This window comes from Lissotriton vulgaris, chromosome 1_1, assembly GCF_964263255.1.
Source record: "Lissotriton vulgaris chromosome 1_1, aLisVul1.2, whole genome shotgun sequence".
Taxonomy (NCBI): domain Eukaryota; kingdom Metazoa; phylum Chordata; class Amphibia; order Caudata; family Salamandridae; genus Lissotriton; species Lissotriton vulgaris.
The window spans coordinates 77,161,475-77,185,728 of record NC_141685.1 but is presented as its reverse complement, the minus strand read 5'-3'; the positions used below and the strand labels follow the sequence as shown (position 1 = coordinate 77,185,728).

At 52.1% G+C, this 24,254-nt stretch overlaps 1 long non-coding RNA gene across 2 annotated transcripts in view; it reads left to right on the top strand.

The window, feature by feature from the left end:
* Positions 1 to 24,254, top strand: part of LOC147737397 (uncharacterized) — a 40,419-nt gene that overhangs the window by 4,637 nt on the left and 11,528 nt on the right. For both annotated transcript variants that reach the window (XR_015297202.1, XR_015297209.1), the window contains exons 2-3: positions 9,552 to 9,602; positions 10,749 to 10,867. This is a non-coding gene — a long non-coding RNA (uncharacterized LOC147737397). The remainder of the gene's footprint in view (positions 1 to 9,551; positions 9,603 to 10,748; positions 10,868 to 24,254) is intronic.

Below are 24,254 nucleotides of genomic sequence, written 5' to 3'. Positions count from 1 at the left end.
AAGGGGGGGCTGGGAGAGTGAGGCGCAAGGAGGGGGCGGGGGGCTGGGAGAGTGAGGCGCAAGTAGGGGGCGGGGTGGCTGGGAGAGTAGGGGGCGGGGGGCTGGGAGAGTGGGGGGCGGGGAGGCTGGGAGAGTGAGGCGCAAGAAGGGGCTGTGGGGGCTGGGAGAGTGAGGCGCAAGGAGGGGGGCTGTGGGGGGCTGGGAGAGTGAGGCGCAAGGAGGGGGGCGGGGGGGCTGGGAGAGTGAGGCGCAAGGAGGGGCGGTGGGGGGCTGGGAGAGAGGCGCAAGATGGGGGGGGCGAGGGGCTGGGAGAGTGAGGTGCAAGGAGGGGGGAGGGGGGCTGGGAGAGGGAGGCGGGCGGGGGGGCTGGGAGAGTGAGGCGCAAGGAGGGGGGAGAGGGGCTGGGAGAGTGAGGCGCAAGGAGGGGGCGTGGGGGCTGGGAGAGTGAGGCGCAAGATTGGGGGGCGGGGGGGCTGGGAGAGTGAGGCGCAAGGAGGGGCGGTGGGGGGCTGGGAGAGAGGCGCAAGATCGGGGGCGAGGGGCTGGGAGAGTGAGGTGCAAGGAGGGGGGCGGGGGGACTGGGAGAGCGAGGCGCAAGGAGGGGGGTGGGGGCTGGGAGAGTGAGGCGCAAGGAGGGGGGAGGGGGTGCTGGGAGAGTGAGGTGCAAGGAGGAGGGAGGTGGGGCTGGGAGAGTGAGGCTCAAGGAGGAGGGCGGGGGGCTGGGAGAGTGAGGCGCAAGGAGGGGGAGGGGGGCTGGGAGAGTGAGGTGCAAGGAGGGGCTGTGGGGGGCTAGGAGAGTGAGGAGCAAGGAGGGGGTGGGGGGGCTGGGAGAGTGAGGCGCAAGGAGGGGGCCTGGGAGAGTGAGGCGCAAGGATGGGGCGGGGGGCTGGGAGAGTGAGGCGCAAGATGTGGGGGCGGGGGGCTGGGAGACTGAGGCGCAAGATGGTGGGGCGGGGGGCTGGGAGAGTGAGGCGCAAGGAGGGGGCGGGGGGGCTGGGAGAGTGAGGCGCAAGGAGGGGGGCGGGGGGCTGGGAGAGTGAGGCGCAAGGAGGGGCTGGGGGGGCTGGGAGAGTGAGGTGCAAGGAGGGGGGCTGGGAGAGTGAGGCGCAAGGAGGGGCTGTGGGGGGCTGGGAGAGTGAGGCGCAAGGAGGGGAGAGGGGGGCTGGTAGAGCGAGGTGCAAGGAGGGGGGCGAGGGAGCTGGGAGAGTGAGGCGCAAGGCAGGGGGCTGGGAGAGTGAGGCGCAAGGAGGGGGGCGGGGGGCTGGGAGAGTGAGGCGCAAGGAGTGGGGAGGGGGGCTGGGAGAGTGAGGCACAAGGCGGGGGCGGGGGGCTGGGAGAGTGAGGCGCAAGGAGGGGGTGTGGGGGCTGGGAGAGTGAGGCGCAAGATGGGGGGCGGGGGCTGGGAGAGTGAGGCGCAAAGAGGGGGGCGGGGGGCTGGGAGAGTGAGGCGCAAGGAGGGGGCGGGGGGGCTGGGAGAGTGAGGCGCAAGGAGGGGGGAGGGCGGCTGGGAGAGTGAGGCGCAAGGAGGGGAGTGGGTGGGCTGGGAGAGTGAGGTGCAAGGAGGGGGTGGGGGGGCTGGGAGAGTGAGGCGCAAGATAGGGGGCGGGGGGCTGGGAGAGTGAGGCGCAAGGAGGGGGCGGGGGGCTGGGAGAGTGAGGCGCAAGGAGCGGGGGTGGGGGGCTGGGAGAGTGAGGCTCAAGGAGGGGGGACGGGGGGGCTGGGAGAGTGAGGCGCAAGGAGGGGGAGGGGGGCTGGGAGAGTGAGGCGCAAGGAGGGGCTGTGCGGGGCTGGGAGAGTGAGGCGCAAGGAGGGGGCGGGGGGGCTGGGAGAGTGAGGCGCAAGGTGGGGGGAGGGGGGCTGGGAGAGTGAGGGGCAAGGAGGGGGGACGGGGGGCTGGGAGAGTGAGGCGCAAGGAGTGGGGAGGGGGGCTGGGAGAATGAGGCGCAAGGGAGGGGCTGGGGGCTGGGAGAGTGAGGCGCAAGGAGGGGGCGGGGGGCTGGGAGAGTGAGGCACAAGGAGGGGGGCGGGGGGCTGGGAGAGTGAGGCGCAAGGAGGGGGGAGGGGGGCTGGGAGAGTGAGGCGCAAGGAGGGGGGTGGGGGGGCTGGGAGAGTGAGGCGCAAGGAGGGGGATGGCAGCAGGGAGAGAGAGGCGCAAGGAGGGGGTGCGGGGGGCTGGGAGAGTGAGGCACAAGGAGGGGGCGGGGGGCTGGGAAAGTGAGGTGCAAGGAGGGGGGTGGGGGGCTGGGAGAGTGAGGTGCAAGATGGGGGGGCGGGGGGCTGGGAGAGTGAGGCGCAAGGAGGGGGCGGGGTGCTGGGAGAGTGAGGCGCAAGGAGGGGGGCAGGAGGGCTGGGAGAGTGAGGCGCAAGGAGGGGGGGTGGGGGGCTGGGAGAGTGAGGCGCAAGGAGGGGGGACGGGGGGCTGGGAGAGTGAGGCGCAAGGAGGGGGGGGGCTGGGAGAGTGAGGCGCAAGGAGAGGGCGGGGGGGCTGGGAGAGTAGGGGGCGGGGGGGCTGGGAGAGTGGGGGGCGGGGGGGCTGGGAGAGTGAGGCGCAAGGAGGGGGGCGGGGGGGGCTGAGAGAGTTAGGCGCAAGGAGGGCGGCGGGGGGCTGGGAGAGTGAGGCGCAAGGAGGGGGGCGGGGGGCTGGGAGAGTGAGGCGCAAGGAGGGGGGTGGGGGGCTGGGAGAGTGAGGCTCAAGGAGGGGGGACCGGGGGCTGGGAGAGTGAGGCGCAAGGAGGGGGAGGGGGGCTAGGAGAGTGAGGCACAAGGAGGGGGTGTGGGGGCTGGGAGAGTGAGGCGCAAGGAGGGGGCGGGGGGCTGGGAGAGTGAGGCGCAAGGAGGGGGGTGGGGGAGCTGGGAGAGTGAGGCGCAAGGAGGGGGGCGGGGGCTGGGAGAGTGAGGAGCAAGGAGGGGGGCGGGGGCTGGGAGAGTGAGGCGCAAGAAGGGGGGCGGGGGGCTGGGAGAGTGAGGCGCAAGGAGGGGGGGGTGGGAGAGTGAGGCGCAAGGAGGGGGGGCTGGGAGAGTGAGGCGCAAGGAGGGGTGCAGGGGGCTGGGAGCGTGAGGCGCAAGGAGGGGGGTGCGCGCATGAAGGGTGCGATGCAAGGAATGTTAAGAGCGGGCGGGAGAGCAGCATCCACGGAGGGCGCAGAGGAAGGTTCCAGCTGAACATTGACAGTAGGGAGGCAATCCCCTCATGTTCATCAACAAGAGGGGGACAGAAGGGCTTTTGGAAGGTCAATCAATCAATCAATCATCGCATTTATTTAGCACACTACTTACCCAGTGGGTCTTAAGGCGCTGGGGGAGGGGGATCTGCTACTGCTCGAACAACCAGGTCTTGAGTTGCTTCCTGAAGGCGAGGTGGTCCTGGGTCAGGCGGAGGTGGGTGGGGAGGGAGTTCCATGTCTTGGCGGCGAGGTAGGAGAAGGACCGTCCCCCTGTGGTGGCTCTACGGATGCGGGGGACGGCGGCGAGGGCGTGGCTGGTCGATCAAAGCTGGCGTTTGGGAGCGTAGAAGTTGAGGCGGCTGTTGTGGTATCCTGGGCCTTGGCTGTGTAGGGCTTTGTGTGCGTGGGTGAGGAGACGGAAGGTGATTCTCTTGTTGACCGGGAGCCAGTGCAGGTCTCTCAGGTGTCCGGAGATGTGGCTGCGGCGGGGGATGTCCAGGATGAGTCGTGCTGAGGCGTTCTGGATCCGCTGGAGTCTCTTCTGGAGTTTGGCGGTGGTTCCGGCGTAGAGGGTGTTGCCGTAGTCCAGACGGCTGGTGACGAGGGCCTGGGTGACCGTCTTCCTGGTCTCGGTGGGGATCCACCGGAAGATCTTACGTAGCATGCGCAGGATGTTGAAGCACAACGAGGAGACGGCGTTGACTTGTCTGGTCATGGAGAGGGAGGAGTCCAGGATGAAGCCCAGGTTGCGTGCGTGGTCTGTTGGTTTGGGTGCGCTGCCTAGGGCGGGGGGCCACCAGGAGTCGTCCCAAGCGGCGGGTGAGGATCCCAGGATGAGGTCTTCCGTCTTATCTGAGTTCAGTTTCAGGCGGCTGTTCTTCATCCATTCGGCTACCTCTTTCATCCCTTCGTGAAGGTTGGCTCTGGCGGTGGCGGGGTCGTTGGTAAGGGAAAAGATCAGCTGGGTGTCGTCGGCGTAGGAGATGATGTTGAGGTTGTGCTGGCGTGCGATGTCTGCGAGGGGGCTCATGTAGATGTTGAAGAGGGTTGGACTGAGCGAGGAGCCTTGAGGGACGCCGCAGATGACTTCGGTGGCTTCAGATCTGAACGGAGGGAGGCGGACTCTCTGTGTCCTTCCGGCGAGGAAGGAGATGATCCACTCCAGTGCCTTCTCCTGGACTCCGACGTTGCTGAGGCGTTGTACTAGGGTACGATGGCAGACAGTGTCGAAGGCCGCGGAGAGGTCGAGGAGGGTGAGGGCCACTGTTTCTCCGTTGTCGAGCAGCGCTCGGATGTCATCGGTGACTGCGATCAGGGCGGTCTCGTTGCTGTGGTTGGCCCGGAAGCCAGACTGCGAGGGGTCGAGGGATCCGTTCGTCTCGAGGAAGGCGGCCAGCTGCTTGTTGACGGTCTTCTCGATGACTTTTGCAGGAAACGGGAGCAGCGAGATGGGGCGGTAGTTTTTGAGGTCGGTGGGGTCAGCCGATGGCTTCTTGAGTAGAGCGCTGAGTTCGGAGTGCTTCCAGCTCTCCGGGAAGGAAGCGGTGTCGAAGGATGTGTTGATGATGTCCCGCAGGTGGGGTGCGATGACAGAGTCGGCCTTGTTGAAGACGTGGTGAGGGCAGGGGTCGGTCGGAGATCCGGAGTGGATGGAGTTCATCGTGCGGACGGTGTCTTCGGTGCTGATTGGAGTCCAGGCGTGGAGGGTGGTGGGGGGGGGCGGTGGTTCGGTCGTGGTGTTCGTCGGTTGAGTGCTGAAGCTGTTGTGTATGTCCGCGATCTTGTTGTGGAAGTAGGAGGCGAGGGAGTTGCAGAGGTCTTGCGAAGGGGTGATGTCGTTGTTTCCGGCGTTGGGGTTGGAGAGCTCTTTGACGATGTTGAAGAGTTCTTTGCTGTTGTGTGAGTTGTTGTCCAGTCGTTCCTTGAATGCAGTTTTCTTGGTGGCGCGGATGAGTTGGCGGTGTTTTCGGGTGGCGAGCTTGAGGGCAGTCATGTTGTCCGGTGTTGGGTCTCTGCGCCCGGTTCTCTCGAGGGCTCGGCAGTTCTTCTTGGAGCTCTTGAGCATACATGCCCAGGCCAATACCAGAGAAGAGGGTATGCAGTTCCTTATGTGGGTCAAGAGAAGTAAAGAGAGATCAACAACGTGTATTGTCACAAAGAGAAATGGAAGTCTTAAAATAATCGGCAGGAGTGGAATTCCTCCTTTCGGAACTAGGGCCCTCACACACCCAGCCAGCTAGGTGCCATGCTTCATCATTTGGGCCTGCTCCTCGTTGGGTCGACGCTGCAAGACCTGACTGGCACCCAAAGAGGGCCTCTTAGGCGGTGAACTTTTGTTCTATGCCGTTTGGTGCAGTGGAGGTAAGGGACCTAAAAAGTGTAGATGAGATGTAATGGAAAGTGATTAAAACAGGTTGGGTAGTGCAAAGACTGACTTTTATTAAGGTTGGCTCCACACCTGGTTAAAAGGAAGAGTGGTGACTCTCTGAACTAATGGTTCGGGATAACTGCGCTCTACTCTTAAGGGGTCGACATGTTTGTTGCCTAATAGTCTGGAGAATCAGTGGCAATTCATCAGGACCTAGTGAAAAACTATCAGTACGAATGTTACTGCATATTGTGCTGTGCGTTATGTAGTTGGCACCTCATATGCAATGAATTATTTCGCTCTTCTCGTTGAGTCCATTGTCGGTTGTGCCCAGACGTAGGATCGTTTTTGCTTCGAAGCACGATAGTATGGAGTCAGTGCAACTTCCTTTTACGTGTTTTAGGACTGTCCATTTTATGTCTTGTGTCCCATGTCTTTTTTTCTTCGTAATGTTGTACCATGGGTGCATTCTGGGGTTTGCATTTAATTCTTCATCTGTGTTGAGTGATCCTCTTTTTTACTGCCTGAGTTGTTTTACCTACATATGCAACCTGGCATGGGCATATTACACAATATATTACGTTGGTACTATTGTAATTTGTGAATTCTTCATGTATGATACTTTTGCCTCTGTATTCAAATGTATCTCCTTCGATGGTGCTCAAGCATGAGATACAATTTCCACATAGGTGGTGTCCTTTAATGTGAGGTAGTGTTAGCATGGTCTGTTTGGAAACCTTTGGTCTCTTCACCTATGTATTGGCACGTTTGTCTTCAATGTTTTTGCCAGCTGACAGCTGTCAGGGGCCTCTGTTGGTTGCTGTCTTAATTCACAGAGTTTACCTTGGGTTGGGAACAAAAGTCTGATCCAAGGGGTGTACTGAGCCAGATCACTTTTGTTTGCCATGGTGTTACTGTCTGCCACCTGGGATGTATCTGTGAACAAGTTACGGTTAGGTGCTGCACAGATGAGGAGAAGAGTTCCCCGTAGGTCAGTTCAGTGTCTCAGGAGAGTGTAGATAGAGGTATCCATCTGAGTTCAAAGGGGCATAGAACTGATGAGTGCCTCTGAAGTAAAGGGCCACTGTCCATGTTCTTTCACCTAAGCATGTAATCAGATGTAGTATTCATATATAGGCAATCAATGTAGCATCAGTTTGGTACATTCATGATTGATTTAATGCCTTCGATCCATATTGAAATAGTCTTATTGAAGAACACCAAGTCGCTTATTCTTATTAAGAGATGCAATATCAATAAGGTGGTAATCACCATCGCATCCAGTCAGATAAAATCTTGAAAGGATTATTGCCTTTGATAAGTACTAGCGTGTAGTCTCGTCGGGTATGCCGGGTGATTGCCTATATATCTATCCTACATCTGATTACGGGAATAGCACCTTGGTGAGCCTCCCTGCACCTGCTTCTCTAATGATTGCTGCTCCTTTGTGGGCATAGGGTAGGATTCAGTGAGCTCTTACCCCTTCTTCAGCCCTGTTGCCACTGTGCCTGCTGCACTAACAATAGATGTGCCCATGTGCTGTGTAGTGTTCAACCTACAAGGATACAGAACACTAAAAAGGCCTTTGCTACAACTGTCCAGCTGACCAGAGGCATGGACTGGACTTGTCCCGGCTGTTGGTCCTTGACTGAGCCCATATGAGGCTCTACGTGCTTCCCCTGAGGTCCTGGGGGGCTATAGAAGTGCACTCCTATTATGGAAGAAGACTTGAAGGACTAAAGTCAAAAGGTAAAATCTTTGACCAGCACGAACCTGGTTGGTGTATCCGACCTGACTTCCATCGTGGTCACCATCAATTTATGCCTAGGTCTTCCGCAACAATTGAGTATCATTGGCACCTTGTGATTCTTGGCACTATCTCTACTTGAAGCGTTACATTTCATATTTCAGATTCCGCTTATTGGGTTTTGTCATTTTAGTGTCATTTTGTTCATTACATTTTACATTATTTTTCTATTTCGTTTTTTTATTTTTATTGTTTTGCATTTTGACTTTTACTGTTTTGGTTTCTGCATACATATTTTACATATTGTCCTAAGTTAAGCGTGCCTGTTCCGTGCCTTAGGTACCAGGGGGTTGACTCCAGGTTACTTTAATTGGCGTTGAGAATTCACTCTGACAGGGGTTGTGATTTTATCTCTTTCACCACAAATAATAATTCAATTTCTTGCAGAAACTAGCAGAGAGTTTTTAGAAATTATCTGCAAATCGGCAGTTGATAACCTACCAGGGTTGAAGCACTTGGAATATGGGACGAGTATTGTGCGGGAACAGAACCGCTATAAAATTCAGTTTAGAGATAAACAAAGCTTCACGCTTGAACGTCACAACTTTTTAAAACAAATATATTGCAGCTCTTTGCATTTTGACAGCCCCAAGAAAATTTGAGAACAGAAGGGATGGATGTAGCAGAGACGAGTTTGTGTTTAACTGATTATCTAAGAATTTGCAGGAGAGATTACTGAGCTGCAGGAACCCAACTCTCCCCGAGAGGTGAACATTCCTTAAAGCATAGAGCGCTCCACGCTTTCATCTAAGACACTGACCTCTGAGGAGGGCGCATCACCAGTGAGTCGCATTCTTGGGACTGCTCTGGGTTGTTCTGTGAACTCCAGAGACCGAACAAAAAGGAATTGGGCTCAGAAAGCTCATCATGGCAGTTGTTACAAGTGTGGGTTTAAGGCACACGTGGGAAGTAATGGAAAAGCCCGGATCTAGGACAATGTTGCAGTGTTGGGGCATTTTCAAGCAGTATGAGTGTATGCACTACTGTGAAAGTCGGTACAATTGATGTTTACGAGGAAGCATGTCCCCAGAGGGAATAACTTAGTTTTAGCAATTGATTCCATAGTTCCACCTTCATGTGACAGGTAATGTGTCCCTTGTGTATGGTTCATGCTGGTACAATGCTGTTAATGGAATGGCGGATTCAGGACTACCCATCAAGATTTTGTGTGATGTAGCCTTTGATAAAACTAGAGCCGTGAGAAACAGCCGACCAGCTCCAGTATAAATCCCCACACCTTAGGTGAGCAGGATATCGATATATACTGGATTACTTCGTTAGTCCGCTGGAATGATTGGTCGAGTGACATGCCTGTATCTAATGTAGATTTTGATGCCAATGACATTAAGAATACTTTACTACATTCTCCTTATGTTTCTCGAGTGGGTCCAGTGAATGGGTTGAGCATTGTATCAAACTTAAAGCTCAGGCAGTACCTCTCATTCAAAGAGTGCGCTCTGTTTTTCTGAGGGTACGGAGTGAGCTTACTGCCCTCTTACATGATTTATGATACCAATTCCTCTGAATGGTTTCACCAGTTCTTATTGTCCAGAAGAGGTCTGGGGGCAGGCATCTTTTAAAGTTCACAGACCACAGTCCTTTGCTTTGAAACCTTAATGGTGTCAGTAAGGCCCCTGTAAGGTTGCTAAGGCTGTTTTTAAAATTACAACTTTGGCATCAAATTAGTACACAGAGACAGACACTACAGGGCTGGCTGCTTATCTAGAAAGCCACTTTTGGGTAGTTTGGGTGTTGAGGGTTTGGATGTTGATGAATGTTTGTGGTAGCGGTGTTAGACGCTTTCCATGATGCTGTTTGTGCTGACCCAGGAGTGGTGCAAGTTAACAAGGACTTCACACATGGTCTCCCCTGGGACTGGTGCTTAAGTGCTGAGGTGTTTGGGTTTGCTCGAGTGGCGGCAGAGCTAGCTGTGGCTCTAGGTATGGTTATGAGACCCGATTATTTTGTTCTGCTTGGTAAGCCGAGACCGTACTTATTAATATTCACCCAATGTGAGTGGTGAGATCCGCATTGCTGGTCTGCCTGAAGTTGTGATGCTGCTGACAGTAGCGTGTCTGCTAAAAGCGATGGCATGACTGGTGGATCTATGAAGCCAAATAAGAGAAAGTTATCTTCCGACATCACAGTCTTCGTGACTGAGACCAGTAACACTGAAGACTCTGAGCCTCACAGCAGTATTTTCTCCTTTCAGAGCGTTATTGCTGCAGATGGAGTGAAGCCAAGAAGGAAGCACATTACTAAGGTACCAACAAAGTTTAATATTTTTTCAATTGTATTAACTGTTTCTCTTTTGCAGCATTTGGAAATGCATTTTCTAGTTTTGTTGCTTTTTGTTTAGTTTTTTCTTGTAGGCTGTTACCTTTGGTTTAAAGGGAATGATGCTGTAGTGTGTGATCTTAATGCTGCAGTTTGCATTTCATTACCATCATTTGCTTACCCAGGAGAATCTCCAGGGTAGAGGAGGTTTGCTGTTCCAGAGTTCTTTCTTCAGCTTCTGGGCAGTTGTCACTCTGTGGTGATCTGTGGTCCTGTTTCTCTGCTCTCCTTGTAGTAGCTCTTATCAGAGCTTCATCCATCCGCCAACGATAATAAGATGCCAGGCATCACCCATCAGACAACACAGACTATGATGTGCTACGTCTATCTACTCGGCGCAGTTAAAGTGCAGATAAAGTTCTCCGGACCCATCTGGCTGTGAATGTAACCTATGGGCTTAAGATGAAATGAAGAGCTTACCTCCTTACTGAGTGGCTCCAGACTGCTGTGTGTACACCCGATAGCTGGCAGCACCCTGGAGTATGTATGTATAAATCAGATTATGTTGGAAGTAACCTGCAATATAGTGGCAGGCAGCAACCTGCCAACAAGTAGGATTTCCTGGGTGTGAAGGGCGGCTGATTCCGATTGGGTGCTTGATAGTTTTCCAGAAACTCATGTTCTTGATTGTTCATGTAGTTAATGAAACATGCCTAGGCGTTTTATCTCTTCAGTTGACAGAAGCTGCAATAAAAGTTTCTTTGTCGTTGCAAATAAATATGAACGGCCGACGAGCCTCTGTCTGTCAAAGAATGGAAGGGCTGGGGAACTGTCAGTCATCTCACTGCTAAGCAGAGCAGTGTCATGCTTCATCCTCCGTCAGGCCTCTGATTTTGACCAACATCGCTTAGAACACTGGGACTTTAGAGCCTATCTTTTTAATGAGAAAAACAAAACTACAAGTCCCATAAGCAATAGTGGTGGAGGGTGTCACACATGACCTGGCGCAACATCCGATTCAGCATATCCAGTTTCATTTTTTTAAGTATTTGACACAATATTGAATTTATAACATTTGTTTTTTATGGTCATGAGTCACCAGAATACTAAAAACGTGTCTTTTATTTTGAAGGTCAATTAAGTAATGGTCACCAGCTTGGAAGCTCTGTTAATTCTTCAGTATTTGTCATTGATCTCCACATGTGGCTGGATTGGGTGTGCCCCCTGCATCGTTCCCGATCACTCACACAGGTAAGGAGCTTGTAGCAGCAACATGATAACCCCATACTCGTCTGTAAGAAGTGCGCTCTGAGGCAGGTATCCGATCATTTTTGTGAAACAAGGAAGGGCCAATATCTGCTATGTACATTTGTTAAAATAAAACACAATCATATCACCGTATACTGTTCCGAAGGTTCAGTCCCAGAGTCATTATCTGTAACTGAACGCAGACACCCTAGGAAGCATATGCTTTTAAGACAAGTTGCGTTCACTCACCTGAAGGTGACCTGCTTCATCATTGGGCTATACTCCTCACCAGGCCGGCGCTACAATGCCTGGCGGGCACCACAAGAGGGCACTTTGTCGGAGATCTTTTATTAAGTACGCCGGATAAGCATAAGAGGACAGAGGATGTTGTGTCATAAGATGTGAGATTGGTGAAAGTCTGAATATAAGATCAACTATCGACCAGTTGCCACAATATAGTTAATGTGATCATCCTGGTCCATGTTGAGATTACAAACGGTGGCAAAGAAATTGAGGAACTAATGGCCCCTATCACTGTGTGAAAGTGTCGTGCACCTATGGACCTGCTGTTAAGCTGGGGTCTATACTTCAGGTCAACTTTTTTCATTCTTTGTGTAGTCATGGAGCAATCTGTTGGCATTTCATAAGGACCAAATATGGGAAAATGGGTAAATGTGACCTAATCTTCTCCACAGCGTAAGGAGCTCTGTAACTCAAAGCCCTGCACCGTGCATAGGTGATAAGGTGCCTAGTACCATCTTACTACCACAGGTGAGCGCTGTCTAACAGAGTGCACTACATACGGCAACCCTCCTAAAATTCTGGACAAACTGACTTATCCAATAGCGAAGACGCCGCATCAGACGGCACCTGGTTTGAAAAGCACATGCTTCCTAGGGTGCCTGTGTTCAGTTAGAGATAATGTCTATGGGACTGAACCTCCAGAACAGTATACTGTGAGTTGAATTATATGAAGAATGTGTATACTGGACTGTCATTTTCCTCGTCATCTCTTGTGATTTGTAAAATAAAACACAACACACCTGGAGGCCAACAAATCTATTATGAATTTAATGCAAAAATAGCAAAAGGTCAAACAAACTAACAAGTCACAATTGTCTTTGCAATGGATGAGAGCATCCACCCTAAAGCAAGTTGGAGTATATAATGCTAATGCTCCCCATGTATTTTTATACACTTTTCTCCTAATACAAGTCAATGAAACCTGAACACATGATAGAAACAGTTACTGAAACGACACTAATGAGTAAGAGGCAGGATCTTCTCTCGAGAGGAATGTGAGGAGTCCGTGAGGTGCAGATAAAAGATACACAGACAAGCTTCAGAATTCACTGTTTCTGGAAATAACACTTCTGTTTTCAATGTTCAATTTACTACAAGATGCAGGAAAGTGTGCAGATGGACATCACTAAATAAAAGGGTTCTGGGCCCTAAAAGAATCATGTAACTTTGCAGGTTATCATTCTAGCCAACTTGAGTCATTAGTAGGACTAGTGATCATACTAACCAGCTTCAGTCAGTATTGGCCCCCTGAGACCTATTATCCTGCTAAGTAACTCCAGTCAGTAGTGACCCCTGTACCTTAAATCCTGCAAATATTCAAAACCAGAGGTCAACTCTACTGCCAACCAGTTCTAGTCAATATTGACATGAATTGTTACCCTGCTTGTAATGAATACCAGAGGCCAGCGTTGTTGCTAGCCAGCTCCAGTCACCAGTGGCCCGTCACATATTATCCTCAATAGGATCAATGCCCAAGGCCAGTGCAGCTGCTAGCCTGCCCTAGTCAGTAGTGACCTCCCAGACCTGTTATTCTGCATATAATCATCAAGGCTTTGGCCCTAATAACACTCACCCCCACATCCTTACCGTATAATAGCAATATAATTTATTTACTTACATCATACGGTAGGTACCGCACTATTTCACACGATCCCAAAAACAAAGAAAATCAAAATTTGCCTAATTGTTCAGCACTCCACCTTGTCAAAAATGACCAAATCACACCAAGCACTATAGCCTGCCACATCACATGGCACACTCAGCCACAACATGACCAGATACCACGGCAGGGATTTGGGGCCATTAATCCTCTTTTCGTGTGCTGTAGATGCACATGCTTTACATACTCCTGCCATCTTGTGTTGGGTCCGGATGTTTGCAAGTTATTTTCCTTTGAAGAAGTCTTTCCAGTCACAAGGTAAGGTGACTCCACCTTTTGGTGATAGTGCGCATGGGCATCGACTGCATTGTTAGATTTTCTTTTTCCCCAAACGGGTTTGGATGTGTATTACTGCACTCCGAAACCGCTCTTCAGGTTCCCCTCGGTGCGCAGTCCACTCTACCCTAAAATGTATTGTTTCAGTACACGTTTCCCTGTTCTCCGCGTTTCAAATCAATTGGCAAACTCTCCATTTTTGGTAGAAAACCTCGTGGGCAACCGTCGGGCCTTGCTGCGTAGGGCCAGCCATCTGCAAATGGAACGCACTCCATTCTATTTCTGTCCTGGGTGCCGCGCCAAGTACCCTCGCACCGACGTACATCATGTTTTTTACTTGTGCATCTCTCCGGAGCACAAGAAGGAAGACTGCGACGCTTGTAAGTCGTTTCGGTCCAAGAGGACTCTTCACGATCATCAGGCTCGATGATGAGAGAGACAGCGTCAAAGCATTCAACACACTCTGGATATCTTCGGGGAAGAATCTGACCAAGACGAGATAGAAGCGTCCGCCGTAGAAGAAGAGGCCCATCTCTATGACAGAGCGCAATTGCTGGGGCATGCTGGGGCAGCCATGTGATTGCAATTCTACGTCATACCATTACCATAGGCGACTGACCAAATGTATAGGTTATCTTGCGCCCTTCTGGCATCTAAAGAGGCCTAATAAAAAGCATTTGGGTGTCAGCTCAATACTTAGTTGTGTGGCATGCACCATTTCTTCGACAGCTAGTTTGATCTCACATCAGAGTACTGGCTGATAGGTCTGACGACTCCAGGAGCAAAATAAATATCTGCATTTCCAACCACAGATTGGTGTTATCAGTTCACTGTAATGCCCTTTGGTTTGAAAAATGCATCTGCCACTTTTCAAAGGTTGGTGAACTAAGCCTTGCTGGATTGGAATCCTTGAGTGCAGCATATCTACACAACATTGCTGTCAGCTCCACCTGGCAGGATCACCTGATCCACCTTAGGAAAGCACCAGTGGCTCTGAGAAGTGCAGGCCTCGTTATCGAGACATTCAAGTGCCAGATAAGGCAGGGAAAGGTTGCATACTTGGGGTACTTTGTTAGTGGAGGCCAGGTTCAACCTTTGCAACCCAAGATCTAGACCACTCTGGACTGGGTGGCTCCAACTACCCAGACTCAAGTGAGGGCCTTCCTTGGCTTCCCTGGATTATGTCAAGCAATTCATTGTGCAGACCGATGCCTCTGAACATGGTACAGGAGCAGTGCTATCCCAAAAACATGACCACGGTCAAGATCATCCACTGGCTTTCATCAGTAGAAGGCTAATCCCCAGGTAATAGCGTTGAAGTGCCATTTAGATGGACACCTTTGCTGTGGTTTGGTCCCTTGAGAAGTTTAGGTCAAACCTCTTTGGCTCCCCGCCATTCCTGAGGCCGCGGTGTTTCCCGGAGATGCAACAGGTCCCCCACTCTTCGGTTCCTCCTTCTAACTTCCAGGTCTGGCATTTGCCCGCCCCGCTTGGCTTCGGTGACGGCCGCCTTAGTTTACAGCCGTCGCCCACAGAGGACCTGCTTTCTCCACTGTGGGGCCCTACGGAGGCGGGTGCGGCCTTCGCTCACGCAGTGTCCACGGCTCTGGGATTTCTGCGCATGGGTGACCCGGTTGCTCATTTCCCGGCAGACCATCTTTTGGAGGTTCTCCACCATGGCTCTGGTGGGAGGGAGCTATTGCTACCCTTTGAGGGTTCGCTCCTTTGTTCCCTGATGGAGACCTGGGGCGTCCCGCCACAGGCGATCCGGTGCTCCAACACCTCCTGCACCGGCACCTTCCAGCGCCACGTGACCCGGCGTGTCTTTCCCTCCACCCCTCTGCCTCCAGTCCACTTTTGCAGACTTCTTTTCCCTCCTTGCCGCCACTGTTGTCTCCGCCATCGTGGGAGGCCCGCTGGCTGGACTCTTGGGGACACAACATGTTCGCCTCGACCAGCGATGTTTTGCGGGCCCTTAACACCTTATGTGTGTTGGCTAGGGCCACCTCTTCTTTTTGGGACTCGGCTGAGTCCATGGGATTCGCCGCTTCACAGGAGACTGTTTAGGTCGACTTACGGCATCATGCGTTGGATGGCCGGGAGCTAGCAGCGTTTATTCTCCGCTCCGCTCTGGACATCTCGGAAGTGCTGGGCCATGCCATGGCTACCTCGGTCGCCCTCCGTCGGCATGCTTGGCTTCGGGACAGTGTGTTCCCTGAAAATGTTCGGGAGCGGTTGGTTGATCTTCCATTCGGTGGCACTCTGTTATTCCATGCCCCGGCAGACTCCACCATCCAGAGGTTCTTGGCAGGGCTCCATCCTCCTCCTTCTCCTATTCCTTCTCCTCCTCCTCAGTGACTGCTGAGTTGATCTGGTTCTTGGACCTACTTTTGGGCAGTTTGCCCTGGCTGTGAAGTGGGTTTTATGGCCACTCGAGTCCTCCTTGCTGAGACTGTGGCTTTGTTGGCTGCTGGTCTGCCCTGTGTTGACTGTGTGTATTTTTGCTTGAGTTATCTGCACAGAATTGGCCCTGAGATTAGGCCTTCTGTTTTTCTCTTGGGCTGCTTGACAAGCCTTCTGCGGGTTTTTCTTTTCCCCTCGTTTTTTCCTCTGCTGCGGAAGTTTCTTCCAAAGAGGGATCCCATGTCTTGGGACTTAACGTACCCTATGTGGGGTAGTAGTAGCTGTTATATAGCTTGCGCTCTACTAGGGAGTTATGGTCGCCTTCGGACCTCTGCTCTCCATGGCGTTTATGTATGTTGCTGATGCTTCTTTAGGTCGTGTGCGTGGATCCCTCGTAGTAGTGTGTCCGGGCATTTCCTTGCCTTCATGCTCCTTTCCTGGAGGCTGGGTTGGTTCTGTGTTTCTCCCTTTGTCAGGCGTAGTCTGCCCGGTGCTACTGGGGCCCCAGGCTGTTCGTCCTGCTTCCGGTGGCTCATTACTGCCGGCGCAGCTCTGTCTGATCTGTTGCCTTCCGTCTATGGTTGGCTCGCCTTCTTTTTCATCGTTTACTTGGGCCCTCTAGGCTTTTCTTCTTCCTCTTCCTTGCCCTGGCATTGGATGGAAGCTCTGTTGCCTTGTAGGGGCGTGGGGTGCTTCGGCCTCCCTGGCCTTGCCCGTGGTTCCTCTGTTGAGAGTGAACAGGCTTTCTTCTTCTTCTTTTTTCTTCTTCTTCTTCCACTCTTGGGTTCGGTGGTGTTCTGCTTGTGGGGGGCTGGGAAGACGGGGCTCTTCGCCCTGTCCATTGGATTAGTCCCCTGGCTGGTGAGGTCCTTCCGCAGACCCTTTTTTCCCTAGGGTACGGCTAGGGTATCTATTCAGCGTTAAGGAATCTGTGGCTAGTAGTCTGTATCAGATGTACAAGTTACTTACCTTTGGTAACAATGTATCTGGTAGAGACGATTCTAGCCGTAGATTCCTTCACGGCCCGCCCTTCCTCCCCGTTCTGCGAGGACCCTTTGGCTTGCCCTTCTGCACTCGCCTCCCGTTGGATGGCTATGATGAGTGAGTGCAGTCTTTCGCTCTCTCGCCAAGACGTTGTCTTGCTTTGTTCCTTCCTCTTCCTTGGCAATGTAGAGACTGGGTCTATAGGTACTCCTGTGCCCCTCTGCTCTGGTTGCTCCAGGATTGAGGCTGGCGTTCTTTCATCCCTCTTGTTCCTGAGGGTCCTGGCCCCTCTGCTATCCTCTGGGTTTGTGTCATTTGGCCGTGCCCTGTCCTGGCTCCCTTGGGGGGGGTTGTCGCACTCTGTGCTGGGGTTGTCTTGGAGGTCTGTCGTTCCCTGTTTGTCTTGAAACTGGCTCCCCTTGATGGTTCTTGGTCGGGGTTGTAGTCCTGCTGCATGTTGTCATTGACATTTTGCATATGTTCCTTGTCTTAAGGGGGTACTGTTTTCATACTGGCAGGGTGGCTGCTCAGGGCTGTGCTCTGTTCTTTCTTCTTTCCCTGTTTTGGGTACTGCAGTGTTGGCACTGCTCCTTATTGTGTTCTTCGTCACAATTCCTTCTTTTCCATTTTTCTGCTGTTTCACACACTGGTCCCATGCTCCCACAGTTTCTCTGCTGGCTCCACGTTGTGGTGCGGAAAAGTTCTCCGAACAAAACTGACGTAGGCGCGCCGGGGTGGGACTTATGTGTCTTTGCTGACGTCACGTACGCGGATGACGCCTGGTCGGAGTCACGTGATGCTGTCCCCCCGGCGCACAGGGATGCTGTGGCAAAAAGTTTTCCAGATCCTGTTTCACGCCTGAGGATAATTCTACGTTGAGGAATCTGCGGCTAGAATCGTCTCTACCAGATACATTATTACCGAAGGTAAGTAACTCGTACAACAGGTACATCATAGAAAGACTGATGGACATATTGAAGCGGACCTAGAGATATATGCATAACACAGAAAATATAGAGGTCTTGATTTAGAGTTTGGTGAGCAGGGTACTCCTTCAGAAGCATGTTTGAGTATCCTGTCCAACAAACGGATGGTCTGCCTGACCTAAAGCAAGTCAGGTGGAGTGTCATGTGTCGAGCCTTGCTTGGGTGCCCTTGGTTTAAATACATCGGACGGCCATTCCTTTTTAGATCAAGCAGTCTGATGATTTTTTCTCTTATTCAGGACCACCAGGGAATACCTGGCAGTCGTGATGAGAATCTTTTTTTTAAATGAACCCCACTTCCTGGGAGAAAATTAATTAGGGAGAAAGTTCCTAGGGTGCGAGGGTGATTAGTTATTGGTTTTTAAAAACAAACTACTGCTTTGGAAGCTTGTTTTTGAAAAACACACAAGTTGGTGAATGGCCGCCTGAAACAACGCAGCCGCTCACCACCCCTGCAGTGCCTTCAGAGGAGCCACCATGGCTGCTGCTCTTCTGAAGGAACAGAGAGCGCAACAGGGCCAGCAGAGATCTCTAACAAGTCGGGGACCCTTTGGACTTTTAATCAAACCCATAGTCTTGATAATTGACAAATAGAGGAGTGGAGAAAAGAGAGTTAATTAGAATGCTGCCTCTATGTGATTTCTTGTATGTGAATAAGTAAATGACAAGACGCTGCTGTGTTCCTTACCTTAACTCAGCCTTTTTTTTAAAAACCTGCTATATATGTCGCATTGGTTTATCTCTGCAATGTCAGCTGAGCAAGTTACTGGTTATGTTAAATTATGTCATACTGGATTGCTGTCTAAAAAGCATACAAGGACCAAACGCTTCAGCTTGACAAAGCACGGGAGTTTCAGTGCCGCCTCTCTGTTCAGTCTAGTTCCGGGGCGACGGGATAGGCAGCGGCTACTGGGTTGAGGTCACTTTCCTTTGATGTCATGTGACCTGTCCTAGTAATGCTGCGCAAACTGACCAAGTAAACCCTTTTTTGTTCTTGACTCTCAAGTTAGCGAGGGCGAGCAGTCACAATATTCACAGCTTTGTAATGTCGACCAGCTTGAACTCAGAACTCAGCAATAGATCAACAGACTCGATTGAATAAATGACCAGCACGCTGCTTATCTTGCCAAGACACGGGTACTTTTAAAAGCTCTTTTTATTGAACAAGTGCTCAATCGATGGTGTTGACACCGAAAATACGGTGCACATTAGTGAGAGTGATTAGAACGAAAGGGCAAAGCCTGCAAATATGGAGTGAGTAACATAGCTTGGCTTGTCCTGACACTCCCTGGCTAAATACGACTACATAAAACTAGCTCACAAGAATGGTACATATTTAACTTTCACCACTTCATGGTGCGTCACATGGCCCGGTAGCTCTACCATCCCTCCCATATCTTTTCCCATTTACAAGGGCAGCCCCTGCTGAGATACACCCTGTGTCCACCCGTTGACACCAATCAAGATCTGCTTCCCAATCCTCCACCCTAGGGGGGGAGAGCTGGCTCCCTAACCCCGTGCAATATTACGCTGCCAACCGCTGATGCCAGGGCCAGTCATATTCTGTGAATACTATGCCATGTCACCTCACTTGTGATATTCAGGAGGTGCCATTTGGCCCCCATGGGGATCACTAGTCCCATGACCTGGGACATTATTCTCATGATCTCTACCCAGTAGCATTGAATTACCAGACAACTCCACACCACATTAAAAAAAGCCCCCCCTCACATTACCTTATGCAGAGAGGTGGCTGCCCACCCTATTTGGTGCAACAAAGTTCTGGAGTAATAGGTCTTATGTAGGATCTGTAGTTAAATTAGACCAAAACAAGTTCTAATTGAAACCTCTCTGGCACCCTTAATGGCCTCAACCCAATCGCCATAGACAAGCGTGCCTAGATCCCTCTCCCACACATCCCTCCGCGTCCCCAAGGGATCCAGGGAATTGTAGATCAACTTCCTATAGATGGTTGAGATTGCTTTTTCAGTCAGGGATTAGTTAGCAGCTGGCCCTCCAGTGGGGATTCTTCAGGCAACTGATCCCCTTCCCAGATGTGACCTTGCAGAGCGTGATCCACCTGCAAATGTTAGAACCATTTTTAGTCACCTAATTTATACTTTTGTTGTAGGATCGTGAAGGACACAAGTGCCTGTCCCCTCCACACGTCGCTCGGCCGCTTTAAGCTAATCAATCCCCATTTTGTGAAGCCCTGCAATACTCCTGTTGCACTTATTAGATCACCATCATTCAGTGGAGTAATTTCAGTCAGCTTACCTTCTCAGCCTAAATACTTGGTAGCCTCTCTCCACACCCTTACCACTGTTTGGGTATGAGTAGGTAGGGTGCACTCATACTTTCTTCGATACAGCACCGGGGTAAGTTAACCTCTCTTGCCCACGGCCAATCTATCTACCCGGTAAGCAGGTTCCTCACGGTCCGCAAAAACCCAGTTGTTTACTGCCACCAGCTGCGTGGCCCAGTAATACTTGAGAATGCTCCGAACTGCTGGTCCACCTTAATAAACTCACTTCTGCAACGTACTCAGCGGGAAGTACCACCATCGCACAACAAGAGCCGAAGTTCTCAGTCTACCTTTTGAAAGAAAATGTCCAGTAGGATCTTAAAGGACGTTTTTGGCACGATGTACAGGAGACTCTGAAGGGTTATCACTTTAAATAGGGCCACCCGGCCCAGTAAGGAGAGCCAGAGCGCCTACCAGTTTGGGGTATCCCTGCAACACCGGTCTAATTCCGTGAGTATGTTCCTGCCTGTGGCTCTCTTGTAATGAACATGCCCAAGTATGTTGTTTGAAATCTATTTTTATTTTGTAGGTAAAGAATAGAACACAGGTCCAGATATACACAGCGTTAAGCCCACAACCCTATTTAGGGCCGGCCGTGTACTGTAGGAGAGTCTCCAAGAGTATGGAGAAGCAGTAGCAAAGTAGCTTGAACACAAAATGTCGCCTACAACCCTTGTTGGGGGGGCCGCGTGACACATTATGTATAGCAATATTGGTCTATTGTGGGAAGTCGCAGGACCCTTTAAAAACAACAACACTAAGAACACGGGCAAGAGGCCCATAAGAAGTGAGCAGTGATGAGTGGACAGAAAAGTGTCAGAAAGAGAAGAGGTAGTAGGAAAGACAGATTACGCCCAAAAAAGCTGCAGGGTCCCTGCCTCCAGCAGGAATATTAAGGACTTCTTCAAATTGATCTTATATCCTGAATGACGCTCGTACTTTGTGGGCAAAGCAGCAGCAGCAGCAGAGGGGGATACGCAAGGAGGAGAGCCACGCTCCCCACAAGCCAGCGGGGCTGAGAGACACCCTTTGGAGACACGCCCTGCCCAGGTGGAAGCCAAATACCTCTCGAGTTTCCTGCGGAGCGGGAAACGCTCGTACTTTGTGGACAAAACTTACCGGCAGCAGCAGAGGGGGATACGCAAGGAGGAGAACCACGCTCCCCACAAGCCAGCGGGGCTGAGAGATGCCCTTTGCAGGCACGCCCTGCCCAGGTGGAAGCCAAAAACCTCTTGCGTTTCCCGCTCTGCGGGAAACGCTCGTACTTTGTGGGCAAAACATACCGGCAGCAGCAGAGGGAGATACGCAAGGAGGAGAACCACGCTCCCCACATGCCAGTGGGGCTGAGAGACACCCTTTGCAGGCATGCCTTGCCCAGGTGGAAGCCAAATACCTCTCGCCTTTCCCGTGGAGCGGGAAAAGCTCGTACTTTGTGGGCAAAACTTACCAGCAGCAGCAGCAGCAGCAGCAGCAGAGGGGGATACGCAAGGAGGAGAACCACGCTCCCCACAAGCCAGCAGGGCTGAGAGACGCCCTTTGGAGGCACGCCCTGCCCAGGTGGAAGTCAAATACCTCTTTTCTGCGGGAAACGCTCATACTTTGTGGGCAAAACTTATCGGCAGCAGCAGAGGGGGATACGCAAGGAGGAGAACCACGCTCCCCACAAGCCAGCGGGGCTGAGAGACACCCTTTGGAGGCACGCCCTGCCCAGGTGGAAGCCAAATACCTCTTGCGTTTCCCGCTCCGCGGGAAACACTCGTACTTTGTGGGCAAAACATACCGGCAGCAGCAGAGAGAGATGGGCAAGGAGGAGAACCACGCTCCCCACAAGCCAGCGGGGCTGAGAGACACCTTTTGGAAACACGCCCTGCCCAGGTGGAAGCCAAATACCTCTCGCGTTTCCCGCGGAGCGAGAAACGCTCGTACTTTGTGAGCAAAACTTACCGGCAGCAGCAGCAGCAGAGGGGGATACGCAAGGAGGAGAACCACGCTCCCCACAAGCCAGCGGGGCTGAGAGACGCCCTTTGGAGGCACGCCTTGCCCAGGTGGAAGTCAAATACCTCTTGCGTTTCCCGCTCTGCGGGAAACGCTTGTACTTTGTGGGCAAAACATACCGGCAGCCGCAGAGGGGGATACGCAAGGAGGAGAACCACGCTCCCCACAAGCCAGCGGGGCTGAGAGACACCCTTTGGAGACACGCCCTGCCCAGGTGGGAGCCAAATACCTCTGCGGGAAACGCTCGTACTTTTTGGGCAAAACTTACCAGCAGCAGCAGAGGGGAATACGCAAGGAGGAGAACCACGCTCCCCACAACCCAGCGGGGCTGAGAGACGCCCTTAGTAGACACGCCCTGCCCAGGTGGAAGCCAAATACCTCTCGCGTTTCCCACTCCGCAGGAAACGCTCGTACTTTGTGGGCACAACTTACCGGCAGCAGCAGAGGGGGATACGCAAGGAGGAGAACCACACTTCCCACAAGCCAGCGGGGCTGAGAGACGCCCTTTGGAGACACAACCTGCCCAAGTGGAAGCCAAATACCTCGTACTTTGTGGGCAAAACCTACCGGCAGCAGCAGCAGAGGGGGATACGCAAGGAGGAGAACCACGCTCCCCACAAGCCAGCGGGGCTGAGAGACACCCTTTGGAGACACGACTTGCACTGTATTTAATCAGACGCATAACCCGCTCCGCGGGACGAGCCGGGTGAAGCCCGGGCCAAGGGCGGGCCCGTCTGAGCCCGTCCAAGCACGACCAAGGACGGGGCGGGCCCTCCTCTTTGACTTCCCATGCAGAATTGCACAGCAAGGTCAGTGTGTTATATTTGTACCACAAAGTCTCTGAGTAAATCCCACTGATATCGACTAATTTTGCTTGGGCAATAAAGCCTGGAGATACTGTATAACAACTAAACGTGATCATGGCTTTAAATGGTGCTGGGAAGGGGAGAAAGTCTACCACTGGAAGTGTTGTAGGGACAATTGACCAATTCCTAACCAGGGCAACGTCCATGTTGCAACGTGAAATTGAACTAACAGAGAGAAGGTTATCCACGGACCCAATTTTCAACAAACGGTCATCACTGGGGCAACTAGCCAAGGTACAATCCCCGATACCAGAATCTTTATCTGTGACGCCACCACCTGCAATACACACTGTGGCTGATATTGCATTTGCTAGACCGACTGGAGAGGGCAATCAACTGACAGAAGTAGTCATTGTGGCACCACCAACAAGAGACCCATCTATACTTTCTCAAAGCCCAGGAACTACTTGACCGGGACAGTCAATCCGGTTGGCTATGGAAACTAATCTAGGGGCTATTAACAAAGTGCCCGGCAAAGTAGTTAAAAGAAAACCTGGGGGAACTGCATTAATGAACAAGAAAATGAAAATGCAAAAACTGGTTAATATGGAAAATGAACCACCTGTTGTTGTACCTCATGGACCGCCGCCCTTAGTGGACGAGTCGCTGCCCATAGATGTCAATGAAAACATCTCACCTCAAGAGAGAGGGGGGACTTCTGGGCTAAAATGGAACTGATTTTTATAGAGTCCTGCCTCCCGATCCATGAAAGACTGGACTCTATTGATAAAAGACTATCTCGCCTTGAATCACTATGTTTACCAAAACAGGGAGGGGAGGGCTTAGGGGTTGTGGAACCCGCTAGTAGCGGCATGGGACCTTCTGGTCTTATTAGGGTAGGCACCCGGAGTACAATTCCGGTGGTTACAAATGCAGAAAGGGCAACACCAGTTCAAATAGGTCCAACGAACGATAACCCAATTATTCAGCCTGTCTTAGTCGTACCTAATGCCCCGGTAAATACAAAGAATGGGGGAGGAAAGAGGGGCTTGGGGGCTAGTAGCTCTGAACATAACCCTATACAGGCAACAAATATGGGACAAAGGACGAGGTCACAGGGTGCGAATTGGCCCCTGCTGTCTCGTCTAGATTTGCCCCCAGAGTCAATACCCTATGTGGTGGTCCTTGCAGGGGTCCCCTCCCTGAGCCTGGGAAAGTTGGAGGACTATAGAGACCTCAAAAACAAATGCATCCACTGGTTAAACTACAACAAACCCCTTCCAAACGGGGGATCTAACGAAATTCTATTCGCAAGACGAGTGGATTGGGTGGGGCCTCGAGGGAAAAACATAGACGGGGACTGTATTGTGATTAATTTCAGGAACAGTTGGACAGTCAAGCATATATATGTAATTTGGAGACAGACGACCCAGAAATGTTAATAAAATCACTTCCATTAACGTATTTCTACCCGGGTGCCCACAGTAATGCTCATTTAGCACACAAGAGGAGGGGGGGATACAGTGGGAGGGCAAGGAAACCCAGGGAGGCAATCCCCTGCTAGGAAATGTCAACTGGAATGGGTCCCAAATAGCCCCTTGTTGCTTGATATGTTCCACCACCAGAATAGGTATAGTACTCTGGAATTAGTAGATTGACTGCCGAAGATTAAG